The sequence below is a fragment of the Salmo salar genome, chromosome 05 (genome assembly GCF_965601325.2).
Source record: "Salmo salar chromosome 05, fSalSal1, whole genome shotgun sequence".
In the NCBI taxonomy this organism is placed as follows: Eukaryota; Metazoa; Chordata; class Actinopteri; order Salmoniformes; family Salmonidae; genus Salmo; species Salmo salar.
In genome coordinates, this window is record NC_138295.1 from 37,666,691 (window position 1) to 37,693,601 (window position 26,911).

Below are 26,911 nucleotides of genomic sequence, written 5' to 3' on the forward strand. Positions count from 1 at the left end.
TGTAGAATAGTAGTGAAGACATCCCAACTATGAAATAACACATATGGAATTATGTAGTAACCAGAAAAATGTTAAACAAATCAAAAGATATTATATTTTAGATTCGTCAAAGAAGCCACCCTTTTCCTTGACAGCTTTGCAAACTCTTGACATTCTCTCAACCAGCTTCATGACAAATGCTTTTCCAACAGTCTTGAAGGAATTCCCACATATGCTATGCACTTGTTGGCTGCTTTTCCTTCAATCTGCGGTCCAACTCATCTCAAACCATCTCAATTGGGTTGAGGTTGGGTGATTGTGGAGGCCAGGTCATCTGATGCAGCAATCCATCACTCCCCTTCTTGGTCAAATAGCCCTTACACAGCCTGGAGGTTTGTTGGGTCATTGTCATGTTGAAAAACAAATGATAGTCCCACTAAGCGCAAGCCAGATGGGATGGCGTATCGCTGCCGAATACTGTGGTAGCCATGCTGGTTAAGTGTGCCTTGAATTCTAAATAAATCACCAACAGTGTCACCAGCAAAGCACCATCACACCTCCTCCATGCTTCATGGTGGGAACTACACATTGAGAGATCATCCGTTCACCTACTCTGAATCTCACAAAGACACGGCAGTTGGAACCAAAAATGTCAAATTTGGACTCATCAGACCAAAGGACAGATTTCCACCGGTCTAATGTCCATTGCTCTTGTTTCTTGGCCCAAGCAAGTCTCTTCTTCTCATTGGTGTACTTTCGTGGTGGTTTCTTTGCAGCAATTCGACCATGAAGGCCTGATTCACGCAGTCTCCTCTGTAACAGTTGATGTTGAGATGTGTCTGTTACTTGAACTCAGTGAGCCATCTATTTGTGCTGCAATCTGAGGTGCAGTTAACTCTAATGAACTTATCCTGTGCAGCAGAGGTAACTCTGGGTCTTCCTTTCCAGTGGCAGTCCTCATGAGAACAAGTTTCATCATAGCGCTTGATGGTTTTTGCGACTGCACTTGAAGAAGCTTTAAAAGTTCTTGAAATTTTCTGAATTGACTGACCTTCATGTCTTAAAGTAATGATGAACTGTTGTTTCTCTTTGCTTATTTGAGCTGTTCTTTCCACAATATGGACTTGGTCTTTTACCAAATAGGGCTATCTTCTGTATACCACCCCTACCTTGTCACAACACATCTGATTGGCTCAAACACATTAAGAAGGAAAGAAATTCCACATATTAACTTTTAACAAGGCACACCTGTTAATTGAAATGCATTGCAGGGGACTACCTCATGAAGCTGGTTGAGAGAATGCCAAGAGTGTGCAAAGCTGTCACTTTTTTGGTTACTACTACTGTGTTATTTCATAGTTTTATTGTCTTCACTATTATTCTACAATATAGAAAATATAAAAAATAAATAATAACCCTTGAATGAATAGGTGTCCAAACTTTTGACTGGTACTGTATATTGCATGAACATCAATTAAATATTATGATAAACCTAAAATAAATATGCTATGAACATCATAACGGACTTATTTAATTCTTACAACATAAAGGGAATGTCCTGTGCAACCTAACTTAAACATTGTATGAATGTCATCACAAATTAGCATGTTTTGCGTTTTGGGAACATATCTCCTGTCATGTTCACACAATGTTACCACAACCTAATGAAATATTCTGGGAACCTTTTTAAAGAGCATACAAAATGTATTCTGGTAACGTTCTTTTTGCACCCTAAAATAAACATTGTAGAATCACCCGCACAACTGGACAGTTTTTGTGTTTTGGGATCATATTTTTTGTGATGTTCCCAAAATGTTCTCACCAGACTGTTCCCACAACCTAATGAAACGTACTTGGAACTTTTTAAATAACAGATTAAATGTGTTATAGGAACATTCTTGCAACATCTGGCAAATGTTTTATAGAAACATTTTAGTGAATGTTAGAACATTCGAAGGATATTTAATCTCAAATATTTTTGATAAATAAATAGATTTGATCAAAAATATTCTCTGAGTGTTTTTGGGACGTTATCATCCTAAAGTTAGATAAAACCCTAACTAGAACTTAATGAGAATCTTAGCTAATGTTCTGGGAATGTTCCTGGTTTGCTGGGATGATTAGTTTTTCTGAGTGACTTGTTAATTTTAGTCGTTCGTTTGACCTGTTGGCCCATTTAATTATATTGTTCATTTGGTGGTCCATGCGTGCTCTGGGCATTACTGACTCAAATGAATGAAATTGGTCGAAATAATTGTTATTTTGACCGAACGAGACGAAAAAATCAAGAGTCAGTAAAAAGAACCAGACTTCCCATCACTACTAAATGACTCTGTGCCTTCTCAGCCATGTCTACTCCCTCCCCACTCCTCCCTCTTCCCTCTCTCCCCCACCCTGACTCTCCTGCCATGTCTCCCTCTCTGTCTCTAAGCTGACTCCCCCGTTCAATAATGCAGGTTTGCGTTTGTGTGTGTGAGAGAGCGTTTGTGTTTGCACTAGTGGTATGTGTGTGCTGCTGGTATGTATACCAGTATCCCCCTGACTACTAGACACTATGGTACGATGCTGCAGTGTTTATCTCTGTGCGTGTGTGTCCTCTCAGGTAAATTATACCGTGGCTCTCCATGAGATCAGACAGAGGACTAGGGACAGTGGTGTGTGTAAAATTATCCATAACACACAGGCCTACATTGCTCTGTGAGTTATGTTTACTGTATGTGTGAGTGTAAGATTGCAGTAAGATTGCTAGCGCAGCACTCTGTTGGGACTGGGGTCTGGTTTGGGGGTGGAGGGTCAGAGTGGTAGGGGGGGTTGAGCTGAAGACAACTGGAGAGGACGGTTTACAAGGTATTTGGGCTGCTGCTAATTATCTGTCCGTCTATCTGTTTGTCCAGCTGTCTAGCTGTCTAACTGTTGTTTACTGTACTGTAGCTGTCCCTAGAATCCAGATCTCGAACCTCTCCAGCTAGACCTGCGTTTCCCAAACTTGGTCCTCGGGACACTAAGGGGGACACGGGCTGATTTTAAAATGATCATCGCTTCATCATTAGTTGATTATATCTTTCTTCCTTGGACACTGTGTTAACAAACCTCCAAATGAGCTTCAATACCATACAACACTCCTTCTGTGGCCTTCAACTGCTCTTAAATGCTAGTAAAACTAAATGCAACCGATTGCTGCCCGGCCCGCCCGCCTAGCATCACTACTCTGGACGGTTCTGACTTAGAATATGTGGACAACTACAAATACCATGGTGTCTGGCTAGACTGTAACCACTCCTTACAGAGTAACATTAAGCATCTCCAATTAAAAATTACATCTAGAATCAGCTTCCTATTCGCAACAAAGCCTCCTTCACACATACTGCCAAACATACCCTCGTAAAACTGATTATCCTACCAATCCTTGACTTCGGCAATGTCATTTACAAAATAGCCTCCAACACTCTACTCAGCAAATTGGATGTAGTCTATCACAGTACCATCCGTTTTGTCACCAAAGCCCCATATACTACACTACCCAACACTGCGACCTGTATGCTCTTGTTGTCTGGCCCATGCTACATATTGGTTGCCAAACCCACTGGCTCCAGGTCATCTATAAGTCTTTGCTAGGTAAAGCCCCGCCTTATCTCAGCTCACTGGTCGCCATAGGTACACCAACCCGTAGCACGCACTCCAGCAGGTACAGTTGAAGTCGGAAGTTTACATACACCTTAGCCAAATACATTTAAACACAGTTTTTCACAATTCCTGACATTTAATCCAAGTAAATATTCCCTGTCTTAGGTCAGTTAGGATCACCACTTTATTTTAAGAATGTGAAATGTCAGAATAATAGTAGAGGGAATGATTTATTTCAGCTTTTATTTCTTTCATCACATTCCCAGTGGGTCAGAAGTTGACATACACTCAATTAGTATTTGGTAGCATTGCCATTAAATTGTTTAACTTGGGTCAAACATTTTGGGTAGCCTTCCACAAGCTTCCCACAATAAGTTGGGTGAATTTTGGCCCATTCCACCTGACAGAGCTGGTGTAACTGAGTCAGGTTTGTAGGCCTCCTTGCTCGCACACACTTTTTAAGTTCTGCCCACAAATGTTCTATGGGATTGAGGTCAGGGCTTTGTGATGGCCACTCCAATACCTTGACTTTGCTGTCCTTAAGCCATTTTGCCACAACTTTGGAAGTATGCTTTGGGTCATTGTCCATTTGGAAGACCCATTTGTGACTGGTTAACCTCTTAAGGCTGGTTAACCTGTTGCATCTAGACGTTCCGCTAGCGGAACGCCTCGCCAATATCCAATGGAAGAGCGCGGCGCGAAATACAAAAACCTCAAAAATGCAATAATTTCAATTTTTCAAACATACGACTATTTTACACCATTTTAAAGATAAGACTCTCGTTAATCTAACCACATTGTCCGATTTCAAAAAGGCTTTACAGCGAAAGCAAAACATTAGATTATGTTAGGAGATTACATAGCCACAAATAATCTCACAGCCATTTTCCAAGCAAGCATATATGTCACAAAACCCAAAACACAGCTAAATGAAGCACTAACCTTTGATGATCTTCATCAGATGACACTCCTAGGACATTATGTTATACAATACATGCATGTTTTGTTCAATCAAGTTCATATTTATATCAAAAAACAGCTTTTTACATTGGCGTGTGATGTTCAGAAAATGTATTCCCACCGAAAACTTCCAGTGAATTTACTAAATTACTCATCATAAACGTTGACAAAATACATAACAATTATTTTAAGAATTATAGATACAGAACTCCTTTATGCAATCGCTATGTCAGATTTTAAAATAGCTTTTCGGCGAAAACACATTTTGCAATATTCTGAGTACATAGGTCAGCCATCCCGGCTAGCTATTTTGACACCTGCCAAGTTTGGGGCACACTAAACTCAGAATTAGTATTAGAAAAATTGTATTACCTTTGCTGATCTTCGTCAGAGTGCACTCCCAGGACTGCTACTTCCACAAGAAATGTTGTTTTTGTTCCAAATAATCCATAGTTATGTCCAAATACCTCCGTTTTGTTCGTGCGTTCAGGTCACTATCCAAAGGGTAACGTGCGAGCGCATTTCGAGACAAAAAAATTCAAAATGTTCCTTTACCATACTTAGAAGCATGTCAAACTGTTGTTTAAAATGTTTAAAATCTGTTTAAAATCCATTTTTATGGTATTTTTCTCGTAAAATAGCGATAATATTCCAACCGGACAATAGTGTATTCATTCAAAGAGGAAAAGAAAAAACAGCGTGGTCACGTGAACGCGCATATCCAATCTCTTTGTCACCAGGCAGACCACTGAGAAACTGAGCTACTATACTCTGCCCAGAGACAGGAGACGCCTCAATCCGCTTTTTGGAGGCTTTAGAGAGCCAATGGAAGCCTTAGAAAGTGCTACGTAACCCCACAGATACTGTAGTTTCGATAGAGAATCAAAAGAAGAACTACAAATTCTCAGACAGGCCACTTCCTGCTTGGAATTTTCTCAGGTTTTGGCCTGCCATATGAGTTCTGTTATACTCACAGACACCATTCAAACAGTTTTAGAAACTTCAGAGTGGTTTCTATCCAAATCTACTAATAATATGCATATTCTTGTTTCTGGGCAAGAGTAGTAACCAGTTTAAATTGGGTATGTTTTTTCATCCGGCTGTGAAAATACTGCCCCCTATCCCAAATAAGTTTTAACTTCCTGACTGATGTCTTGAGATGTTGCTTCAATATATCCATATACTTTTCATGATGCCATCTATTTTGTGAAGTGCACCAGTCCCTCCTGCAGAAAAGCACCCCCAAAACATGATGCTGCTACCCCCGTGCTTCATGGTTGGGGATGGTGTTCTTCGGCTTGTAAGCCTCCCCATTTTTCCTCCAAACATAACGATGGTCATTATGGCCAAACAGTTCTATTTTTGTTTCATCAGACCAGAGGACATTTCTCCAAAAAGTACGATCTTTGTCCCCATGTGCAGTTGCAAACCATAGTCTGGCTTTTTTTATGGCGGTTTTGGAGCAGTGGCTTCTTCCTTGCTGAGCAGCCTTTCAGTTTATGTCGATATAGGACTCGTTTTACTGCGGCTATAGATAGTTTTGTACCTATTTCCTCCAGCATCTTCACAAGGTCCTTTGCTGTTGTTCTGGGATTGATTTGCACTTTTTGCACCAAAGTACGTTAACCTCTAGGAGACAGAACGCGTCTCCTTCTTGAGTGGTATGACGGTTGCGTGGTCCCATGGTGTTTAAACTTGTGTACTATTGTTTGTTCAGATGAATGTGGTACCTTCAGGCATTTGGAAATTGCTCCCAAGGATGAACCAGACTTGTGGAGGTCTACAATTTTTGTTCTGAGGTCTTGGCTGATTTCTTTTGATTTTCCCATGATGTAAAGCAAAAAGGCACTGAGTTTGAAGGTAGGCCTTGAAATACATCCACAGGTACACCTCCAATTGACTCAAATTATGTCAATTAGCCTACAGAAGCTTCTAAAGCCATGACATAATTTTCTGGAATTTCCCAAGCTGTTTAAGGCATCGTCAACTTAGTATAGGTAAACTTAAGTGAAATAATCTGTCTGTAAACAAAAGTAGATGTCCTAACCGATTTGTCAAAACTATAGTTTGTTAACAAGAAATGTGTGCAGTGGTTGAAAAATGAGTTTTTATGACTCCAACCTAAGTGTATGTAAACTTCTGACTTCAACTGTATATTTCACTGGTCATCCCCAAAGCCAACACCTCCTTTGGCCACCTTTCCTTCCAGTTCTCTGCTGCCAATATTTTTCTTTTATTTAACTAGGCAAGTCAGTTAAGAACAAATTCTGATTTTCAATGGTGGCCTAGGAACAGTGGATTAACTGCCTTGTTCAGGGGCAGAACAACAGATTTTTACCTTGTCAGCTCGGGGATTTGATCTTACAACCTTTCAGTTACTAGTCAAATGCTCTAACCACTAGGCTGGAATGACTGGAACAAATTTCAAAAATCACTGAAGCTGGAGACTTATATCTCCCTCACTAACTTTAAGCATCAGCTGTGAGAGCAGCTTACCGATCACTGTACGTGTACACAGCCCATCTGTAAAGAGTACACCCAACTACCTCATCCCCATATTGTTATTTATTTTTTGGGTCTTTTGCACCCAAGTATCTCTACTTGCACATCATCATCTGCACATGTATCGCTCCAGTGTTAATGCTAAATTGTAATTATTTCGCCACTATGGCCTATTTATTGCCTTACCTCCCCAATCTTACTACATTTGCAGACACTGTACATAGATTTTTCTATTTTGTTATTGACTGTATGTTTGCTTATCCCATGTGTAACTCTGTGTTGTTGTTTTTGTCGCACTGCTTTGCTTTATCCTGGCCAGGTCGCAGTTGTAAATGAGAACTTGTTCTCAACTGGCCTACCTGGTTAAATAAATGTGAAATATTTTTTAACAATTTTTTTTGGGAATCAGCTGTGTATGGCTAGGGCAAAAACCAAAACGTTCACCCCTTGGGGTCCTGATGACCGAGTTTGAGAAACCCTGAGCTAGACTGAGTTCACTTTGTTGTGAGTTGTCCTCATGGGGAGGGGAAGGAAACAGTAATTTGTCTGGCAGAGCAGAGGTTTCTGTCCAGGACTGACACGCAGAATTATCTGTCTGCAGACTCATGGCGTGTTCTTCCTAAGGGCTGTTACAGCATGCTGTAGGGGAGTAGGCAAACGCAACCATGGAGACCTCGTAAGTTCTCTTAGTGGTCTTTTGGGAGGGGAAGGGAGGTGAGGAGGAAAGGAAAAAGCAGAGAAAGGGACAGTCGACAAGAGGAGGAAAAGACAGTAGGACAGGGGAGTAGGAGTGTACAAGAAGGAAATAGTATTGGGTCCCGGGTGGTGGTGGGGGGGTCAGGCAGGTTTTCTAATTTTCCCAGTGTCCTTCAGGGCTGTGGTCTTGCACAGTACGGCTTACTGCACAGGACAATATTCCCATGCTAGTCTGATGTACGCTACAGTACCCAGCAGGGAGGAACCAGGAACCAGCAGCTACCCTCGGTCCACTGCTGCAGAGCAGAGCTCCCTCCACCCAGAGTAGACGCACGCACCTGCACACACGCACAAACACACACAGGGATATGCATGCACAGAGATACGCAGACACACAACATATAACTTTCATACACAGACCAAAATCCCACAATTTTACCATGCCTGCTTTTTTATGCCTGCTTTTTTGTATATAGCTAAAAGGGGGTAGGGGGTAAACAAAACATGGTAAAATAAAACCCACCTATGTAATATACCACATCTTCGGTCAGAAATGGATAACACAGATTTAGACACACATGCACACGCACGCACGCACACACAGATTCATTCACCTTTGAGTTTGTGTTCTGTTGAAGAATGTGTGTGTTTGTGTGTGTGTGTGTCGCAGCCAGTGCTTGTCATCAGTGCCTCTTTGTGGTAATGTTGACAGAAAGCCTGTCGTGCCCACTCAAGCGCTCCTCTTTGATCCTGAAGTGGTGGAAAAGTTGTTTTCCGTCATCCAAGCCAATTGTTTGTTTCTCTTCTTTCCCTTCTCCGTCTGTCTGTCTGTCTGTCTGTCTGTCTGTCTGTCTGTCTGTCTGTCTGTCTGTCTGTCTGTCTGTCTGTCTGTCTGTCTGTCTGTCTGTCTGTCTGTCTGTCTGTCTGTCTGTCTGTCTGTCTGTGTCTCTCTCTCTCTGAAGTGCTGACAGAGAGAGAACTCCTCCTCTCCTTTGCCTCTGTATGCAGATGTTTAATGATGTGTGATCACACAACACTGAGTGTGTGAATGTGCATTAGTATGTGTGTGTATGGGCATTAGTGTGTGTGTTTTCACCATGTTCATTACCCGCTTGTGTTTGGGTTCTGTTCACACACCTTGTCAAGAAAGCCTGTCTTTCTCAGCTTTCTCATTGTAGTTTCTTTTTCACCTGACAGGGCTCTCAGGGGCTGTCTGTCAGTTTGAGAAGACACTGTCACTCGTCTTTGGTGTGTAATATTGTGGTAGTTCATGTATTGTGTCTTGAGGTCAAGGTGACTGTGAGTATTGTGTGGTTATTGTTGTTGTGCTTACTGTTTTGGTCAATAGGTTAATGTACGGTAGGGATTAACATGGGTAAGCAGGATCCCTGGACTGTCCCCGGGAACAAATAAAATGACAAGATCCGGAAAATGATTTTCCATTTTCCCACAGTGTCGACACTAATTCAATTCCACAAAATACACAACATGCGCGGGAGCAGATTAGCAAAAAATAAAAGTGTACATTGTCCGAACAGGTTGTCGCATGGAAGCCTTTAGCCTAGCATATTTACTCCACACAGAGTCGCCATAAATTCAAAGCACCTGCATAATTGACACTGCTGGACTGCACATGTGACCTGAATGCAGTTAAAAAAACAGTGTTTGCCATTAGCGCCAGTTGTCGGCTAATCAGACGGTTACAAACTCATTTTCAGCCGGCTACGTTTTCCACTTCATATTAACTAGGCTACTTTTATTTAAAAGTTATAATTTGCTAGTCCGTCGAGCCTTCTCCCGCTAGAATGAACGATATGTACAATATATGTCTGTGTGAGTGTGTGTATGAGTGAGTGCATGTGTGCTAATGTAACAGTTTAGCTTCCGTCCCTCTCCTCGCCTCGAACCAGGGACCCTCTGCACACATCAACAACAGTCACCCACGAAGCATCGTTACCCATCGCGCCACAAAAGCCGCGGCCCTTGCAGCGCAAGGGGAACAACTACTTAAGGTCGCAGAGCGAGTGACGTCACCGATTGAAACGCTATTAGCGCGCACCACCGCTAACTAGCTAGCCATTTCACATCGGTTACACTAATCTGATCTGATTGGCTGAAGTGGGGGCGGGGGATAGTTTTGTACGCGTCTTGGATGTTTGCGTTTAGATGGTCAAGCACACTGGATCCTCTTGTGGGGGAGGATACATGTTGGTGATATTTTGGGAACATTTGTTTTCGACAGGCTTCGTTAAAGTCACTCATGACAATAAAGATGCTTACCTGGCAGAATGATATCATCATTATTTTCATCATCAATCCAGTGGGTATTTGTTTTGCAAACTCTAGCGTCACATCTGAGCTACAAAAACACCGCTAAACAACAGCCTCTTGCTATGTGCGCATTTGATTTTAAGGGTAACTACACCCAAAAATGTAAATGTCTCAGATTTTTCCCAGACATCAAACGTGGTTTCCTGATGTGTTTTAAGCATTATTGTGGACTTACAACATCCTTTTTATTTGTTCTATTGCAAAGTGTGATTTTGAGAGTGAAAACCTGGAAAAACTGGGAAAGACAAAACCTTTCATTTATTTTTTCAAGATAATGTGAACTATTTACTTCATTTTTGTCTGTTTTAATAAAATACATAATTTGAAGAACACGTCATTGTGGCAATTCACATCTTGCAGTGAAACTGTAAATAATTTCAAGAGCTGACAGGTTAAATGTTGAAAAAGGTTTAATGTTGTCTTACTTAGAAAACAGTATGGATCATATAGGCCTTGACCTATACAATATCCAAAACAACTAACAATACACTGAATTCATCCCTTTTCAGTAATTCCATTTGTAAAGTCATGTCTTTCTACACAACGCCACAACTAATTCCAATCTGGGAGGTTAACTCTGAGATGTATTCAATGTGTTTCAGATGGGGTCATGTATCAGAGCCCACCAAAATAGAGCTCGTTCAGCAAGAAAAAGGGTTTGCCTGGCTGGCTACTTTCTTTATTTGGCTGGCTACTCTTTTTATTTGGCTGGCAACTCTATGTACACTGTACATAGAGTGTAATAAACCCTACAGGAAACCCCTACAGTAGAAAATTTGGCATGCCTCTTTGAGCTGTCATTGCGACTTTTCAGACAGTCACACATTGATAGGCCTAGGCACAATTCACTACATTGGCATCTCTAACAATTCACAGAGGTATAGGGGAAAATTCAATCTTCTCCTGGCCTAGAGCCTAGGCTACTATCCAGTCCCAATTCCACTGAAACCCAAAATCCTGACTCCTGTCTCGCATGAAAATTCCTAACTTTATCCCTCTCGTCAAAGCACCTATGCATGTCAAAATACCACTATAACATTTCCCCTGCTTCTCTGGACTGTCTCGTACTTGCTGCCCATATGAGAGCTTCGGTAGAGAACGTGAGATCAACAAACGGAATGAGAGTAGTAGATATGGATATTTTGTTAAACTGAGTCGGTCCCCGTTAAGATACCTTGATATTTAAACCATTTCCACTCTTCATTTCCCTTGATATTTAAACCATTTCCACTCTTTATCTCCCTGTTATTCATGAGCGCTGATCTGCTATCTGTATAATCATAAACTTGATTTAGCCAAATGTAGGAGATATGTCATTCGTTGAAAGAGGTTACATATCTAGCAAGCTTAGTAACTTTCGTCATTGGACTTTTGTTCGACAAGGTGGCGCAGCCAAACCGACAAGGTGGCGCAGCCAAACCGACAAGGTGGTGCAGCACCCCTCTTATTTGAAGAAAACCCTGACATAGTGACAACATCTTGGTTTCAAACGCTTTAAATGGACACTTCCGATTTTTGCGGTATTTTCCCGGACTCTCAGGATAAATAGGAATTACTTCCGGTTCTGAAACTTGGTAGATTTTGGGGAAAATATTCATCCCTAATGTAAGGCCTCTATAAGGGCACAAGGCGAGACCCAGATGCAGACACAGGAGGCAGATGGTTAGAGTCCAAGATGTTTATTAACAATCCAAAAGGGGGAGGCAAGAGAATGGTCGTGGATGGGCAAAAGATCCAGTCCAGAGGCACAGAATGGCAGGCAGGCTCGAGGTCAGGGCAGGCAGGAATGGTCAGGCAGGCTCGGGGTCAGGCAGGCTCGAGGTCAGGGCAGGCAGAAATGGCAGGCAGGCTCTGGGTCAGGGCAGGCAGAAATGGAAGGCAGGCTCGGGGTCAGGGCAGGCAGGAATGGTCAGGTAGGCTCGGGGTCAGGCAGGCTCGAGGTCAGGGCAGGCAGAAATGGCAGGCAGGCTCTGGGTCAGGGCAGGCAGAAATGGCAGGCAGGCTCGGGGTCAGGCAGGCTCGGGGTCAGGGCAGGCAGGAATGGCAGGCAGGCTCTGGGTCAGGGCAGGCAGGAATGGTCATGCAGGTTCGCTGGTCAGGTCAGGCAGAATGGTCAGGCAGGCTCGAGGTCAGGCAGGAATGGTCAGGCAGACTCGAGTTCAGGACAGGCCGGAATGAGTCCAGAAAACAGGCAAAGGTTAAAACCGTGAGGACTAGTAGAAGAGAATAGAAAAGTAGGAGCGTGGGGAAAAACACGCTGGTTGACTTGAACATACAAGATGAACTGGCACAGAGAGACAGGAAACACAGGGATAAATACCCGAGGGAAAATAAGTGACACCTGGAGGGGGTGGAGACAATCACAAGGACAGGTGAAACAGATCAGGGTGTGACAGCCTCTCAAATCAAATCAAATGTATTTGTCACATACACATGGTTAGCAGGTGTTAATGCAAGTGTAGCAAAATGCTTGTGCTTCTAGTGCCAACCATGCAGTAATATCTAACAAGTAATATAACCAAAACATTTCACAACAACTACCTTATACACACAAGTGTAAAGGAATGAATACGAATATGTACATAAAAATATATAAATGAGTGATGGCCGAACGGCATAGGCAAGATGTAATAGATGGTATGGAGTACAGTATATACATATGAGATGAGTATTGTAGGGTATGAAAACATATAAAGCAGCATTGTTTAAGGTGGCTAGTGATACATTACATCAGGATGGCAAGATGCAGTAGATGGTACAGAGTACAGTATATACATATGAGATGAGTAATGTAGGGTATGAAAACATAAAGCGGCATTGTTTAACTTGTTATGGATAGGGGGCAGTATTTTCACGGCCGGATAAAAAACGTACCCGATTAAATCTGGTTATTACTCCTGCCCAGAAACTAGAATATGCATATAATTAGTAGCTTTGGATAGAAAACACTCCAAAGTTTCTAAAACTGTTTGAATGGTGTCTATGAGTATAACAGAACACAAATGGCAGGCCAAAACCTGAGAAGATTCTGTACAGGAAGTACCCTGTCTGACCATTTCTTGGCCTTCTTTGTCATCTCTATCCAAAACAAAGGATCTCTGCTGTAACGTGACATTTTCTAAGGCTCCCATAGACTCTCAGAAGGCGCCAGAACGTTGAATGATGACTTTGCAGCCCATGGCTGAAAAACAGTAGCGCATTTGGATAGTGGTCGATCTAAGAACAATGAGACAGGCGCGCACGTGCACGTGAAGAGTCCATTTTAGATTATCAGTCTTTGAACGAAAACAACGACTCCCGGTCGGAATATTATCGCTATTTTACGAGAAAAATCGCATAAAAATTGATTTTAAACAGCGTTTGACATGCTTCGAAGTACGGTAATGAAATATTTTGAATTTTTTTGTCACGATACGCGTCCGCGCGTCACCCTTCGTTACCCTTCGGATAGTGTCTTGAATGCATGAACAAAACACCGCTATTTGGATATAACTATGGATTATTTGGAACCAAACCAACATTTGTTGTTGAAGTAGAAGTCCTGGGAGTGCATTCTGACGAAGAACAGCAAAGGTAATCAAATTTTTCTTATAGTAAATCTGAGTTTGGTGAGTACCAAACTTGGTGGGTGTCAAAATAGCTAGCCCGTGATGGCGAGCTATCTACTCAGAATATTGCAAAATGTGCTTTCACCGAAAAGCTATTTTAAAATCGGACACCGCGATTGCATAAAGGAGTTCTGTATCTATAATTCTTTAAATAATTGTTATGTTTTTTTGTGAACGTTTATCGTGAGTAATTTAGTAAATTCACCGGAAGTGATCGGTGGGAATGCTAGTTCTGAACGTCACATGCTAATGTTAAAAGCTGTTTTTTGATATAAATATGAACTTGATTGAACAAAACATGCATGTATTGTATAACATAATGTCCTAGGAGTGTCACCTGATGAAGATCATCAAAGGTTAGTGCTGCATTTAGCTGTGGTTTTGTTTTTTGTGACATTATATGCTAGCTTGAAAAATGGGTGTCTGATTATTTCTGGCTGGATACTCTCCTGACATAATCTAATGTTTTGCTTTCGTTGTAAAGCCTTTTTGAAATCGGACAGTGTGGTTAGATAAAGGAGAGTCTTGTCTTTAACCTCTCTAGGCTAGGCGGGACGAATTCGTCCCACCTACGTAACAGCCACTGCTATCCTGTGGCGCGATTTTCAAAACCTTAAAAATCCTATTACTTCAATTTCTCAAACATATGACTATTTTACAGCCATTTAAAGACAAGACTCTCGTTAATCTAACCACACTGTCCGATTTCAAAAAGGCTTTACAACGAAAGCAAAACATTAGATTATGTCAGCAGAGTACCAAGCCAGAAATAATCAGACACCCATTTTTCAAGCCAGCATATAATGTCACCAAAACCCAGAAGACAGCTAAATGCAGCACTCACCTTTGATGATCTTCATCAGATGACAACCCTAGGACATTATGTTATACAATACATGCATGTTTTGTTCAATCAAGTTCATATTTATATCAAAAAACAGCTTTTTACATTAGCATGTGACGTTCAGAACTAGCATACCCCCCGCAAACTTCCGGGGAATTCGCTAACATTTTACTAAATTACTCACGATAAACGTTCACAAAAAGCATAACAATTATTTTAAGAATTATAGATACAGACCTCCTCTATGCACTCGATATGTCCGATTTTAAAATAGCTTTTTGGTGAAAGCACATTTTGCAATATTCTAAGTACATAGCCCAGGCATCACGGGCTCGCTATTTAGACACCCGGCAAGTTTAGCACTCACCATAATCATATTTACTATTATAAAAGTTTCATTACCTTTTGTTGTCTTCGTCAGAATACACACCCAGGACTGCTACTTCAATAACAAATGTTGGTTTGGTCCAAAATAATCCATCGTTATATCCGAATAGCGGCGTTTTGTTCGTGCGTTCCAGACACTATCCGAAATAGTAAAGAAGTGTCACGCGCATGGCGCAATTCGTGACAATAAAATTCTAAGTATTCCATTACCGTACTTCGAAGCATGTCAACCGCTGTTTAAAATCAATTTTTACGACATTTTTCTCGTAGAAAAGCGATAATATTCCGACAGGGAATCTCCTTTTCGGCAAACAGAGGAAAAAATCCCAAAGGCGGGGGCGGTCGGGGTCACGCGCATAAGCCAGTGTCCCTTGATCGGCCACTTGAGAAAGGCGATAATGTGTTTCAGCCTGGGGCTGGAATGACGACATTCTGTTTTTTCCCGGGCTCTGAGCGCCTATGGACGACGTGGGAAGTGTCACGTTAGAGCAGAGATCCTTAGTAAATGATAGAGATGGAAAAGAAGTTCAACAAATGGTCAGACAGGCCACTTCCTGTAAAGGAATCTCTCAGGTTTTGACCTGCCATTTGAGTTCTGTTATACTCACAGACACCATTCAAACAGTTTTAGAAAATTTAGGGTGTTTTCTATCCATATGTAATAAGTATATGCATATTCTAGTTACTGGGTAGGAGTGGTAACCAGATTAAATCGGGTATGTTTTTTATCCAGCCGTGTCAATACTGCCCCCTAGCCCTAACAGGTTAATAGACGCTGTGGGTACGACATCGTCGATGCACTTGTTAATAAACTCGCACACCGAATCAGCGTATTCGTCAATGTTGTTGTTCGCCGCAATGCGGAACATATCCCAGTCCACGTTATCGAAGCAATCTTGAAGCGTGGAATCCGATTGGTCGGACCAGCGTTGAACAGACCTGAGGGCGGGAGCTTCCTGTTTTAGTTTCTGTCTGTAGGCTGGGAGCAACAAAATGGAGCCGTGGTCAGCTTTTCCGAAGGGAGGGCGGGGGAGGGCCTTATATGCGTCGCGGAAGTTAGAATAACAGTGGTCTAGGGTTTTGCCAGCCCTGGTAGCACAATCGATATGCTGATAGAATTTGGGGAGCCTTGTTTTCAGATTAGCCTTGTTAAAATCCCCGGCTACAATAAATCCAGCCTCAGGATATGTGGTTTCCTGTTTACATAGAGTCCAATGAAGTTCTTTCAGGGCCGACGATGTGTCTGCTTGGGGGGGAATATACACGGCTGTGATTATGATCGAAGAGAATTCTCTTGGTACATAATGCGGTCGGCATTTGATTGTGAGGAATTCTAAGTCAGGATCACACCACGTCTCGTTAATCATAAGGCATACACCCCCACCCTTCTTCTTACCAGAGAGATGCTTGTTTCTGTCGGCGCGATACGTGAAGAAACCAGGTGGCTGTACCGACTCAGATAGCATGTCTCGAGTGAGCCATTTTTCCGTGAAACAAAGAACGTTACAGACTCGGATGTCTCTCTGGAATGCTACCCTTGCTCGGATTTTGTCTAATTGTTGTCAAGAGACTGGACATTGGCGAGTAGTATGCTCGGGAGCGGTGCGCGATGTGCCCGTCTACGGAGCCTGACCAGAAGACCGCTCTGTCTGCCCCTTCTTCTACGTCGTCGTTGTTTTGGGTCGCCAACTGGGATCCGATCCATTGTCCTGGGTGGTTGACTAAACAGAGGATTCGCTTCGGGAAAGTCGTATTCCTGGTCGTAATGTTGGTGAGTTGACGTTGCTCTTATATCCAATAGTTCCTCCCGACTGTATGTAATAAAACCTAAGATTACGTGGGTTAAAAACATAAGAATTAACACATAAATAAACAAAATACTGCATAGTTTCCTTGGAACGCGAATCGAGGCGGCCATCTCTGTCGGCGCCGGTGTTTACATGTTACATGTTACACGAACTCAAGGGTTCAGAAGAGGCTAGTATTGTGTGTGTGTGTGTGTGTGTGTGTGTGTGTGTGTGTGTGTGTGTGTGTGTGTGTGTGTGTGTGTGTGTGTGTGTGTGTGTGTGTGTGTGTGTGTGTGTGTGTTATTGCTGTGTGTGCTTGGTCTTGTGGTCTATGTGAAGGTGACCGTGTGGTCTATCTCTCTTGGGTTCAACAGTTTATTATTATTGTGTGTGTAGGTGTGTGTGTGTGTGTGTTATATTGTGAAGGTGACTCCAGGGTTCTGTCTAAGCTGTTCCTCTGGATCGTTTCCAGCCCCTCCCCCAACCAATCAGAGAGACGGATTTAATATCACAGCCAAAATAGGGCCCATGCCACATGCACGCACACATACACACACAAACACACACACAAACCCACCCTTATCTTCTATGGGAGTGAATATTTGCCCATCGCCAATTGGGCACCTTCAAATAATGGAAGACTTGGCTGAGCAACTGTCATTCTTTCTTCTCTCTTTTCCCTCCCTCCTTAACTCCCCTTTCCCTCTCTTCTCCCTCGTCTGCCTGTCCGTTATCCTTCCCTCCCAACCCATCGTTCCTCTCTCTTTATTTTTCCCTCGACTGACTTTCCTCCATCACTCTACTTCATCTTTATTTTTCTCTCTCTCCCTGCCCTCCTACCTATTCTCCTCTCTCTCTTTCTCTCCCTCGCTCTACTCCTCTCCCTCTCTCTCTGATGAAAGCTGCTTGGCTGACAACTCGTTTCATGCACCACTAATTACTGATGAAATGCTGCCCTCTCTGTCATACTGCTCTCTCGCCCTCTCTCTCTCCCTCTCTGTCCCTCTCTCTCGGCCTCTATCTCCCTCCCTCCCCCCCTCTCTCTCTCTCCCTGTCTGTCTATCGCTCTCTCTCTCTGCCTCTCTTACTATCTCTCTCTTCCTTTTCATTCAGTTCTGCTGCTACAGTCCTTTTCTTCCTTTCTCCCTCCCTTCCTCGTTCTCTCTCTGTTCCTCCCCTTCTCTCTCCCTCTCTGAGCTCTATTGACTCTGATCACTGAAAAAGGCTGATTCCAATCTTCACACTGAAGAGCTGTGTGTGTGTGTGTGTGTGTGCCCCTGCATGCATGTGTGTCTGCAAGAGAGCAAGCAAAGGTGATACCTTATTATCAGACAGGGGCATTCATCTATCCTCCATGTAGTAGGGAAAATGTTCATGCAGAAAATACCCACTTTTACTCCCACTCTCCCACACACAGAGACACTCTCTCTCACACAAACTCTCACACACACAGACTGACATCTGAAAGGCCTAAATGTCTGCCCTGTGGCACCCTGTGTGATCGATCGGTACATTTACGGTGCCTGGCAGCCGAGATGGGAGCCTTGATGTGATCAATACATGTCTGAAAAGCCGGGATGACACACACACGGGAGGACAAAGGGGTCAAATCTCTGACAAAAGGACCATGTGACTGTATAAGCAGCAGAGAGAGAGAGAGGGGGAGAGAGAGAGGGGGAGAGAACAAGAGGGGGAGAGAGAGAGAACAAGAGGGGGAGAGAGAGAGAACAAGAGGGGGAGAGAGAGAGAACAAGAGGGGGAGAGAGAGAGAAGAGGGGGAGAGAGAGAGAAGAGGGGGAGAGAGAGAGAAGAGGGGGAGAGAGCGAGGAGGGAGAGAGGGGGAGAGAGCGAGGAGGGAGAGAGAGGGGGAGAGAGAGCTAACAAGAAGGGAGGGAGAGAGGGAGAGAGAGAGAACAAGAGAGGGAGAGAGAGAGAGAACAAGAGGGGGAGAGAGAGAGAACAAGAGGGGGAGAGAGAGAGGAGGGAGAGAGAGAGGGGGAGAGAGAGAGGGGGAGAGAGCGAGGAGGGAGAGAGAGGGGGAGAGAGAGCTAACAAGAAGGGGGGGAGAGAGAGAGGGGGAGGGAGGGAGGGAGAGCGAGAGAGTGGGGGAACAGAGAGTGGGGGAGGGAGAGCGAGAGAGTGGGGTTAGAGAGAGTGGGGGAGGGAGAGCGAGAGAGTGGGGGAAGAGAGAGTGGGGGAGAGAGAGAGGATAAGGATGAATGAGTGAATGAGGACCAGGTAGAACCAGAAACGGAGGAGAGTAGAGAGGGCCTGTGTAGGTGTTGGAGACAGAAGGGAGAGAAAAAGGAGAATAAATAAAGGACAGACTGATGGAAGGAATAGAGGGAATCTGGGTCTTTAATGTCTGTCCCATGGGCTTGTTTCACAGTTCTAGGCTGGATAGTGGGATGGAGCTATTGGAGAGGTGTATATGCTGTTTATTTTATCCTCCTCCAAACATGTTTGGCAGAACAAATTTGTATTAATGTCACCGGGCACTGTGTTCATATGGATATCTGTCGGGTAGTGTTCATAGTTTGATGTATATTGTTATGGACTGTATGCAAACAAGCTTGTTGGCAAATGTCCAATGCTCTGTTCAGCATACATAGACCATAGAGTTCACTCACTCTCTTTCTACCCTAAAGTACTACAGTAGAGTTGGTCTATCTGGCTCAGGACTGCTACTCTCCTAAACTGTAGATAGATTAGTGTGTGTGTGTGTGTGTGTGTGTGTGTGTGTGTGTGTGTGTGTGTGTGTGTGTGTGTGTGTGTGTGTGTGTGTGTGTGTGTGTGTGTGTGCCATTAAAATATCATCAAATTGATCAGAAATACAGTGTAGACATTGTAATGTTGTAAATGACTATTGTAGCTGGAAACGGCTGATTTTTTATGGAATATCTACATAGACGTACAGAGGCCCATTATCAGCAACCATCACTCCTGTGTTCCAATGGTATGCTGTTAGCTAATCCAAGTTCATCATTTTAAAAGGCTAATTGATCATTAGAAAACCCTTTTGCAATTATGTTAGCACAGCTGAAACCTGCTGTACTGATTAAAGAAGCAATAAAACTGGCCTTTAGACTAGTTGAGTATCTGGAGCATCAGCATTTGTGAGTTCGATTACAGGCTCAAAATGGCCAGAAACAAAGCACTTTCTTCTGAAACTCGTCAGTCTATTAATTGGCCTCTGTACACCTATGTAGATATTCCATAAAAAATCAGCCAATTTGATATTATTTGAACGGACCAAAAATGTGCTTTTCTTTCAAAAACAAGGACATTTCTAAGTGCCCCCGAACTTTTGAACAGTCGTGTACATCCTCTTAAACACTGTGATTATGTGGTTTTATGACAAAGCCTTTCTTTCTCTCCGTTTCTAAGTACCATAGACTCCCCAGATTCCATTCATCAGCTGGCGAAATGAGTAATTATGGACTTGGAGCCAGAGTTAGTTTCTCTCTGCAGGAAAAGCACTTAACCTCAGGTCCACATTTGTAACCACTAAGCCATTATACAACCCCTCATCAATACTACACCATGTATAGTACAGTTGTATAATGCTTGATAGAGCAGCTGCTTCTTTGGGTCCATCTATCATATTCATGATCGACGCCCATAGCTACTGTTGGAGAGCTGCTGTGTGCTAATGACTGCTAGCGAGCAACGCTAACACTGATGTAAATAGAAATGATTAGCATCAATGGCTACAGCTGGGCTTGATATGCTTCTTTTATCTGGTGTGTGTGCGTGTGTGTGTGTGTGTGTGTGTGAGTGAATGCACGTGTGTCTATGTGTGATGCGTGTTCTCATCCCGGTGTTGGACGGTGCTGGTGTTTTATGAGATGGTCTTCCCTGCAGCTTTTTATATTTCAGTCATTTAGCAGACACGCTTCTCCAGAGAGACTTACAGGAGTAATTAGGGTTAAGCGCCTTGCTCAAGGACACGCCGGCAGATGGTGCACCTAGTCGGCTCGGGGATTCGAAGCAGCGACCTTTTTCGGTTACTGGCCCGATGCGCTTTACTGCTAGGCTACCTGCCGTTTTGGCATGCTATGCGTATAAACGTGTGTGTGTGTGTGTGTGTTGGCATGGGATGCATTATGAACGTGGATTAGCTGTAGCAGCCTTGTTTGCCTCAGTTCGAGAGGCACAGTATTATGGTGTAATGTAAGGATGATTACCGTTCACATGTGAACTGATGGGATTCTCCATTCATTACCCAGTTAGCCATCGGGGTTGGGCTTCCAGTGCTACAATCACACCGCAGGACTCATCACAATGACTTTGGGTGTGTCACCCATCAATGTTTTACGGAGACTGAGGAGAGAGCTTCAGCTAGCTATACTTTCCTCTGCTTCTCTCTACCGTTCTTCTCCCTCTGTCCTTCTATTCCATTCCCTCTCTATCTCTTCCGCTCTAGCACCGCTATCTGCAACAGGTAGAGAGCCCGTCCCTCTCGTTCTCTTTTCCTTTCATTCTCTCTTTCAGCCTTCCCATCCCCCTGTCCCGGTGTCTCCCGGTTGGGACTTGTTAATATTCAGCCACGATATTAAGAGGGATGAATGATGCTTATGCACTCTTTCCTCCACCCCGTGATTGGCACGCTCTTTTATCAGAACATTCCCATTAGTCTATTATTTTGTTTATTCCATGATGCATGTTCCACAGAGCCGTGTGTGACGGAGTCAGATTGTCAACGCCACCATTTTCCCTGGTAATGGCACAAAACTACACGCAGGGACGTGCATGCAGATGCCCATGCAGGCAGACAGGCCGGTAGGCAGGCGAGGCACGCGGCAGGCAGGCAGGCAGACCGGCAGGCAGACAGGCAGATCGGCAGGCAGACAAGCCGGGAGGCAGACCAGCCGGTAGGCAGACAGGCCAGCAGGCAAGCAGTCAGACATGCAGACAGGCATGCTGGCCGGTAGGCAGGCAGGTATGCATATAGGCAGGTACACATGCACGCAAGCACACACACAAAAAACACACACACAGACAACAATTACCAGAAAGGACAAATCAGTGGAAATACCAAGGTGAGACAGAGGTTCATAACTTATCGTTATTCTGTTCGGTTATCAGAACACAACAATTATTCCACTCTTCTCCATCTAAAGTCTGTTACCACAGCCCCCAAGGCCAATGGCCCCCACTATTCAGCATCCCATAATGATAGCTGGAGGCCCTGTCACTCATCCTATTCTCACTAAGCAGAGCCCCTCCCACTGAGAGACAACCAGCATCGCTGCACGCTGTGTGTGTGTTTGTGTGTGTGTGTGTGTGCATGTAGATGGAAAAGCTCTCTTTCTGAAATTGAGACTGGTGATTGAAGGTTGTATTCTTTCTGGTTAGTTTGCCTATTTGACTGTTGAAATTGATAGAGAATCCTGTATGTCAGTACCACATCTCATTCCACTTGAACCTGCCTGTACTTAAACAGCATTTCTTCACCCCCTCCACTTCCTCCACACACGTTCTCCGTTCCTCTCACTTTCTCTCAGAATCACTGGGGAAACAACTTCTACTGTATATTATGTATGATATTACTTTTGCTCAGCGGCAAATATAACACTTACCCTCGGAGGAATGTATCACTGTAAATATAGACCACCGCCTGCCTGTTTTTCTCTTTCACACTACCTCAATCCGTTCCAGCCCTCTCTGTCACTGTCAGCATCACCCTACCGTCTTCCCTCCTTTTTGACTCTCCTCCTGTCCGGTTCTACCATTGTTTTTTCCAACTGCCTCTTTTAATTCACCAACGCCACCTCTCTCTTCCTCTACTTTCTACACGTGCCACCTCTCTCTTCCTCTACTTTCTACACGTGCCACCTCTCTCTTCCTCTACTTTCTACACGTGCCACCTCTCTCTTCCTCTACTTTCTACACGTGCCACCTCTCTCTTCCTCTACTTTCTACACGTGCTACCTCTCTCTTCCTCTACTTTCTACACGTGCCACCTCTCTCTTCCTCTACTTTCTACACGTGCCACCTCTCTCTTCCTCTACTTTCTACACGTGCCACCTCTCTCTTCCTCTACTTTCTACAGTGCCACCTCTCTCTTCCTCTACTTTCTACACGTGCTACCTCTCTCTCTCTCTCTCGCTCTGTCTCTGTGTGTGTGATGGTTATAGGTTCTATAACCGTGTCAGATTGAATTGGTCATTATCTTCTCCCCCCCCGAGGGCAGGATATAGTTACTGTGTGCTTGTGTGTGATGTCTTGTCTCTTCTTTAATAATTCAAAAGGTTTCTGCTACTGCAGCTGTTGGTGCTTGTCTGTGGTGAAAGAGGGAATGAGAGAGAGTTGGAGAGAGACAGAAACAGAGGGAGGGAAGTGGGTAGTCTATATATTCCTACAGTTTCTCATAAAAGATAAAAGACCAAGGACGTCTGCATTTACTGCAGAGACTTGAAACACTTGTTTTGTTTTGGTTTCCCCCATACATACCCTCCATCTCGTTATTTCTATGGGGTTGTGAAATGTCAAGCAACTTGTCTGTTCATGACCGAATGCCCCTTGGGAAACGTAGGCTTTATCAGGCCCAGACCCAAAGGGGGATGACTATTACATGGAAAGGCATTCTATGTGCATTAATATGGTAGGGCCAATAGCCCCTTTGGTAACGTAGGTAGCATTCATCATAGCTGTGACCCGCTGAGTGTTGTATAGGCAGGAAGGTAAATCAGAAGGGCCTCATGGGTATTGGAGTTGTTTGTGATGCCACATTCTCATGGGGTAGTGTAGTTATGGCGCATTGCATTACGTTGTTTGTGTATACTGTATAGTTGGACATTATATGCTAATCCAGTCTGCTGTACTGTAGTGTGTACTCCGTGGTTGTGTGTACTCCGTGGTTGTGTGTACTCCGTGGTTGTGTGTACTCCGTGGTTGTGTGTACTCCATGGTTGTGTGTACTCCATGGTTGCGCTCCTTTCTCTTGTCACATAGCTTCAGCACCATGGACAGCTCACGCTCTGCTCACTTCTTTGACATTCACACAGGATACTATCTACCTGTCACTGTGTTGTTTCTCTGGCTGAGTGCAAGGGTTTTGTAAATTCAGCTGTCTTAGACTGCACAAAAAGGGATTTTTTTTATGTAGTATTTCCTGTATTTCAAAATAGCAATACACAGCTGATTCAAATAATCAAAGCTTGATGATGAGTTGATTGTTTGAATTTGATGTGAAGTGCTGGGGGAGGGGGGTCCGACCAGATCAGGATACACCAGACCAGAGGTCACACTTGGTCCGAGTTTCGGAAACCATGGACTAGAGTACATTTACAGCAGACTAACATACCGTGTGACCTGATCTGTTCTGGTCTGGTGTGACCTGGTCTGGTGTGACCTGGTCTGGTGTGACCTGATCTGGTCTGGTGTGATCTGGTCTGGTCTGGTCTGGTGTAACCTGATCTGGTCTGGTGTAACCTGGTCTGGTGTAACCTGGTTTGGTCTGGTCTGGTGTAACCTGGTCTGGTCTGGTATAACCTGGTTTGGTCTGGTCTGGTGTAACCTGATCTGGTCTGGTGTAACCTGGTCTGGTCTGGTCTGGTGTAACCTGGTCTGGTCTGGTCTGGTGTAACCTGGTCTGGTCTGGTCTGGTGTAACCTGGTCTGGTCCGGTCTGGTGTAACCTGGTCTGGTGTATCCTGATCTGGTCTGGTCTGGTGTAACCTGATCTGGTCTGGTCTGGTGTAACCTGGTCTGGTCTGGTCTGGTGTAACCTGGTCTGGTCCGGTCTGGTGTAACCTGGTCTGGTCTGGTCTGGTGTAACCTGGTCTGGTCTGGTGTAACCTGGTCTGGTCTGGTGTATCCTGGTCTGGTCTGGTCTGGTGTAACCTGGTCTGGTCTGGTCTGGTGTAACCTGGTCTGGTCTGGTCTGGTGTAACCTGGTCTGGTCTGGTCTGGTGTAACCTGGTCTGGTCTGGTCTGGTGTAACCTGGTCTGGTCTGGTCTGGTGTAACCTGGTCTGGTCTGGTCTGGTGTAACCTGGTCTGGTCTGGTCTGGTGTAACCTGGTCTGGTCTGGTCTGGTGTAACCTGGTCTGGTCTGGTCTGGTGTAACCTGGTCTGGTCTGGTGTAACCTGGTCTGGTCTGGTCTGGTGTAACCTGGTCTGGTCTGATTTATGGTCTGGTCTAGTCAATTGCCCCTCCCCCCACTAAGCCGGCATGGACGTCACGGAAACAGCTGGCTGGATGTCCCCTTACTAGCTGACCTTCAAACCCTCCACTTAATAGATAGCGATAGCGTGAGAGAGAGAGAGAGAGAGCATCTGGTATACCCAACACTTATCAAGGTGTACTTGTATTCATTAAATGATTTCACCTTTATTCATTTATATTGAGGTTTAATATTAGGACACAGCCAGAAAGCTCTTCAGGTGCTACGTTGAGCCAAATCCTCCTGAACATTGATTCCAACTCTCTAGCAGTTTTCCACTTTAGACAAACTAATTCAAGAAAAACAGGTGGAGAAAGTGTGCATGGTCATTCTAGTTTCATTCATTAACTAATTTAACCAATTGATTCGTACCTTCATTTTAATGTCTGAGAAAAAGGAGGTCCGGCATAGTGACATGTTATAAATAGAGCCAGGGGTTATTCCAGGTCAGGTGACTTGATGAAGAAAAACTCCTGTACCTAGTCATTATCAGTGATCAGTGAGTGACGCCCAGGCAGGTAGGTCAAATCAAATCGGATGCGTACACAGTTTAGCAGGTGTTATGGCGGGTGCAGCGGAAAACTTATGTTCCTAGTTCCTACCAATCAATGCAGTAAATGTCAAACAAGCACACAATAATCAAACATTTTAAAATAATCACATGTAGATACAGCAGTAGATATATAAATAGTATGTAAACATTATTAAAGTGACCAGTGTTCAATGACTATGTACATAGGGCAGCAGTCCCTTAGGGGCACGGTAGAGTACTCGGTTTGTGACAGTGACAAAGGGGCATAGTAAGGTACTGGGCGGAAGGAAGGGTACTGGGCGGAGGCTGTCTAGTGGTGGCTGTCGGTGTGAAGGGAACATTTCACGTCCTCAGTGACGTACATGGCGAGGAACTGGAAGCTTTTGACCTTCCACAGCGGCTGCGTCGATGTGGATGGAGGCGCGCTCTCTCTGCTGTCTCCTGTAGACCATGAGCAGCTCCTTCCTTCTGTTGATGTTGAGAGAGAGGTTATTTTCCTGGCACCGCTCCTTTTTTCTGAAGTGGATGGTCAGGGGGCCCAGAACATAATTGACCGCAAGAAGCCCAAACAGACAGGATGTTAAAACACAATTATTTCAAACCTTGTTTACATTTGTATACCATCTAGTGTCTTTCTCTATTATCCATGGGAATACTTGGGAACAGATTTCCAAAATTAAAATCACTTCCTGGTGTTTTTTTACAGTGTTTATGTCCAACAATTTAAATATACAGTGCATTCAGAAAGTATTCAGACCCTTTGACGTTTTCCACATGTTGTAATGTCACAGCCTTATTCTAAAATGGATTAAATGAATGTTTTCCCTCATAAGTCTACACAAAATACCCCATAATAACAAAGTGAAAAAGGTTTTGAAATGTTTGCAAATGTATTAAAATTAAAAACAGAAATACTTACATAAGTAAGTATATTTACATAAGTATTCCAACCCTTTGCTATGAGACTTGAAATTGAGCTCTGGTGCATCCTGTTTCCATTGATCATCCTTGAGATGTTTCTACAACTTGATTGGAGTCAATCTGTGGTAAATTCAAATGATTGGACATGATTTGGAAAGGCACACACCTGTCTATATAAGGTCCCACAGTTGACAGTGCATGTCAGAGCAAAAACCAAGCCATGAGGATGAAGAAATTGTCCGTAGAGCTCCGAGACAGGATTGTTTCGACGCACAGATCTGGGGAAGGGTACCAAAAAATGTCTGCAGCATTTAAGGTCCCCAAGAACACAGTGGCTTCCATTGTTCTTAAATATGACTAATTTCAGGAAACTAGGCGTATATGGCACATCACTACTTCACAGGAGAGGCATTTGAACATAAACTTTCGTTTTTTTATCAAAATGCGTTTTTTTTATCTCTCAGAAATACCTTCTAGAACATGTGAACTTTGATGTGCCTTAATAACAAACTTATATGCCATCTGTAAATACGAATAAAATTGTTAAATTACGAGCCTAGTTGGTTTAGCC

The 26,911-nt window shown here is 43.7% G+C and overlaps 1 protein-coding gene across 1 annotated transcript in view; it reads left to right on the plus strand.

The window, feature by feature from the left end:
• Positions 1–26,911, plus strand: part of LOC106604788 (testican-1) — a 262,141-nt gene that overhangs the window by 9,981 nt on the left and 225,249 nt on the right. The gene's annotated exons all lie outside the window — the stretch shown is intronic.